General features: G+C 35.0%; 1 pseudogene; it reads right to left on the bottom strand.

Moving 5' to 3' along the window:
• Positions 1–569: 569 nt before the first annotated feature.
• On the bottom strand, positions 570–2,973 carry LOC149565458 (glutamate--tRNA ligase, cytoplasmic pseudogene; annotated as a pseudogene).
• Positions 2,974–4,625: the final 1,652 nt, after the last annotated feature.

The following is a 4,625-nucleotide window of genomic DNA, read 5'->3' as shown; positions in this document are numbered from 1 at the left end:
GAAAATATAAAGGCTACAAGTAGAAATTTTCATGATGATAACAAGCTTGGAGAAGGGGGATTCGGCTCTATTTACAAGGTAACATAACTCTAACCACATTAAATATGCTATTAAATTGAACCAGGTTACTTCTTTGTTCTCCACTAAACAACAATCTACAGACTATTTCATAGAGAATGAAAGGGTGGGAATATGTCCTAAAGTCACACAAAAAAGGCATTTTAATTTTGAATTTCAAGACTTTCATATATTATTAGAATACACTCTTGTACAATTGCTTGAAGTATAAATTCTTAAATGTTCACCGGTATATGTTCTGCAGATACCTTCCCATACAAAATAATTCAAAAAATTGATAGTTATGAGAGCTCCCCTACTAGTGTGTATGTGACACAGAGCCAAATTGGACATCTTTGTTCGAACAGACTACTGAAAGCTATATCAACAGCTTGCAATGAGAGTCATATTTGGACATCAATGTAAAATACCAACACAATGTACAGAAACATATGTAAATTCATCCATTATTGACCACAAAGGTTTTGAGTTAGTGAAAAATATACCTTCTTTTAAGTAATCAAATGCTCAACTTCAACAAGTGACAAGTTGACAAGCTCTAAGATCTCTGGTAGCCAAGTCAGCTTTAGCTTTGTTGTTTTGACCGATCCTTCAAGATGGAGCATGCCATGAAGCCGTACAATAATACCCTTTGAGTCCTTCTCAATATTTTTTATTATGGCATTTCCTGAATCCATCAGTGTTACCTCTTCACCTTCTAAGACAAGAGCAACATCAACACTCTCCAACCAAATGTGTTTTGTGTAAGTAGTTGCTTTCTTGCCAACACCTTCATACTTTTTATGCCTAGCCAGAATTTTGACAAAAGGTTCTTCAGGCCCATTTGTTAAGCATAGAAGACCACAATTTTAAAAAAGAGTAGTGTGTCTAGGATAGACAGGGTCAATGATTTTTTTATTCATTGTCCAAAGGCTGTCCCACTCCTTTAGATTTAGATTTTTTGATTTTTTGATGCTCCTTGAAACAAAAGTGCCAAAGAAAACTTAGATTTATAATTTTAATTGGTATAGGTTATAAGAATCTATATGGAAACTATATAAAATTAAGTGAAAAAAAAGGCGTTCCAAAGAAAAAGTCCAGCATTTAAACTTGTGACAGAATAAATTGCTTTAAGGCCTCTACTGTAAATCCCCTTCGCAATGTTCCTTGCACTGTTGGGAAGCAAGGATCATCCCAACCCTCCACTTTTTCATTATCTGCAAACCACTATAGTTTTCCCTTGCTCAGGAGAGTATAAACAAAATTCAAACAGCTAAAATCCCATACATGCACTTTCTTCAAACCCATGTCTTCTAAGACCCTATAATATTGTTCATTACGATCATGGTAGTCACTTGACCGGAGAGCATGTGTCACACCTTCAATGCTATCCACATATGGGCATGCAAAATCATATGTTGGATATATCTTGTATTTAGATCTAACATGGTGATGGTGGACAAGATTGCATCTATAATAAATAGGATCTCACAATGTTTTGTTAACATCTTGCATATCTAGCTTACCTCTTAGACAACATTGCATCCCCCTCTCAGTAGCAACAATCATTTCTTTCCATAGACACATATTTTGCTCCATAGAGTTATTCCTATTGATGGACTCAATTCCATCCATTCTCTCTTTCTGCATCTACTCTCAAGGTGTGTCATCCACATATGCCTTCCCCTCAAATATCAAATTCTCAACCATTTCTACTAACTGTGAAAAATAATCTGAAGTGTATGTAGGTCCTTCTCCTTTAATGCCTAGCGTATCAAGGTCATTCAATATGTTCTCTACAAACTCGTTGCTTTCTTTAGTAGGCTTTGTGTCATCAAAGCATATAATCAATCGCCCTTTATACCTTTGAGCAAAGTATTGGTTTAAAAAATGAGCTTTTGCATGTCCAATATGAAGATATCCACTCGACTCAGGAGTAAACCGAGTACAAACTTTCCCAATTTCTACATCCGATAGATCAATGTCAAAAGAACCTTCCTCCTTTGCTTTCTCATTGCTTTCACTTTTGATACCATTAGGCTCACTTTCTTTCAGACTTATTGGCTTTGTCTTACCAATTCCTCTTCTACCAACATATTTATCAGCTACTTGACCAAGTACTGGATACTCTGACAATATTGAGTTAAACCATCTAGCTAAACTTTGATATTTCTTTGATTTTTGGATACCTTCCCATCTTTGTTCTCAAATGTTCACCGGTATATGTTCTGCGGATACCTTCCCATACAAAATAATTTAGAATATTGATAGTTATGAGAGCTCCCCTACCAGTGTGTATGTGACACAGAGCCAAATTGGACATCTTTGTTCAAATAGACTACTGAAAGCTATATCAATAACTTACAATGAGAGTCATATTTGGACATCAATATAAAATACCAACATAATGTATAGAAACATACATAAATTCATCCATTATTGATCATAAAGGTTTTGAGTCAATGAAAAACATACCTTCTTTTTAGTAATCAAATGCTCAACTTCAATAAGTGACAAGTTGACAAGCTCTGAAATCTCTGGTAGCCAAGTCAGCTTTAGCTTTGTTGTTTTGACTAATCCTTCAAGATGGAGCATGCCATGAAGCTGTAAAATAATACCCTTTGAGTCATTCTCAATATTTTTTATTATTGTATTGCCCGAATCCATCAGTGTTACCTCTTCACCTTCTGAGACAAGAGCAACATCAGCACTCTCCAACCAAATGTGTTTTGTGTAAGTAGTTGCTTTCTTGCCAGCACCTTCATACTTTTTATGCCTAGCCAGAATTTTGACAAAAGGTTCTTGAAGCCCATTTGTTAAGCATAGAAGAACACAATTTTCAAAAAGAGCAGAGTGTTTAGGATAGATAGGGTCAATGATTTTTTTATTCATTGTCCAAAGGCTGTCCCACTCCATTAGATTTAGATTTTTTGATTTTTTGATGCTCCTTGAAACAAAAGTGCCAAAGAAAACTTAGATTTATAATTTTAATTGGTATAGGTTATAAGAATTTGTATGGAAACTATAGAAAATGAAGTGAAAAAAAAGGTGTTCCAAAGAAAAAGTCCAACATTTAAACTTGTGACAGAATAAATTGCTTTAAGGCCTCTACTGTCAATCCCCTTCGCAATGTTCCTTGCACTATTGGGAAGTGAGGATCATCCCAACCCTCCACTTTTTCATTATCTAAAAACCACTATAGTTTTTGCTTGCTCAGAAGAGTATAAACAAAATTCAAATGACTAAAATCCCACACATGCACTTTTCGCAAACCCATGTCTTCTAAGACCCTATAATAGTGTTCATTATGATCATGGTACTCACTTGACCAGCGAGCATGTGTCACACCTTCAATGCTATCCACATATGGGCATGCAAAATCATATGTTGGATATATCTTGGATTTAGATCTAACGTGGTGATGGCGGACAGGATTGCATCTATAATAAATAGGATCTCTCAATGTTTTGTTAACATCTTGCATATCTAGCTTACCTCTTAGACAACATTGCATCCCCCTCTCAGTAGCAGCAATCATTTCTTTCAACAGACACATATTTTGCTCCATAGAGTTATTCCTATTGATGGACTCAATTCCATCCATTCTCTCTTTTTGCATCTGCTCTCGAGGTGTGTCATCCACCAATCTGGGTCACATAAAAAAACTTTTAAATGAGTTGTGTTAATATAATTTTTTAAGGATTGGTTACAACCAAAGTCATAAGGTTTTTGACATTGGTGGAACCGTAGCACAATGTTAATTAAATGGTAACATATTCTACATAAAGGTGAGTTTGTTATTTGGAGTCCCCTGGTTGCTTTCTCAAACTAATCAACCTTGATTTGATAAGTGTTTTTGCTTGTAAACTACAGTGTTAGAATTTTGATGTGGAATTCCTTCTGCATGCAGGCTCATTTGGGGAAGTTTTTTGAGGCATATGGAAAGGAACAGAAGTTGCAATCAAGATTTTACTGGAGCAAGACTTGACAGAGGAGAACATGGAAGATTTCTGCAATGAAATATCACTTTTAAGGTAGCTGCATAACATTCTATTCAATATACTATAATCATCATTAATTTCTCCTGTTATCTCAAATTACTTTAAATAAAGAGGTTTGTAGCACTTTTATTTTTCATACATTTTCTCTTTTGTTCTATATGCATCTTGTCTAGCCGCTTGCGACATCCAAATGGTACTTTCCGGCTCCCTATCTATAGCTTGAAGTTATTGTTCTGAAAATTTAAAGTAGGGTGAAGTTTTCTTCTACAGTTCTCAAAAATTATATAAAATTGTATGTTGTGTTTATCGTATAATTTGATGCTTTGGTTTGGATATCTTGTATGTGTAAATAGTACAATGCCTATGAGCTTGTTTAGAACTCATGCAATGGTTGCATCACAATTTGTGTTAAATTGCTTGTATTTTTTGCCCTAAAATGCCCTAGATGGTTTGTATTCACCAAAATGCTAGTATTGAAACCATGCAAATGCAATCAATATCATCGCCCAAGTTGTTTGCATCCAACCAGTGCTATCTAGGGAATAATGATGCATTTTTGTTGAAGCA

Source organism: Cupressus sempervirens, chromosome 3 (genome assembly GCF_028749045.1).
Source record: "Cupressus sempervirens isolate cs-2001-9-10 chromosome 3, ASM2874904v1, whole genome shotgun sequence".
NCBI classification, from domain to species: Eukaryota; Viridiplantae; Streptophyta; class Pinopsida; order Cupressales; family Cupressaceae; genus Cupressus; species Cupressus sempervirens.
The sequence above is the reverse complement of the archived record's forward strand: the minus strand, read 5'-3'. Positions and strand labels throughout refer to the sequence as shown.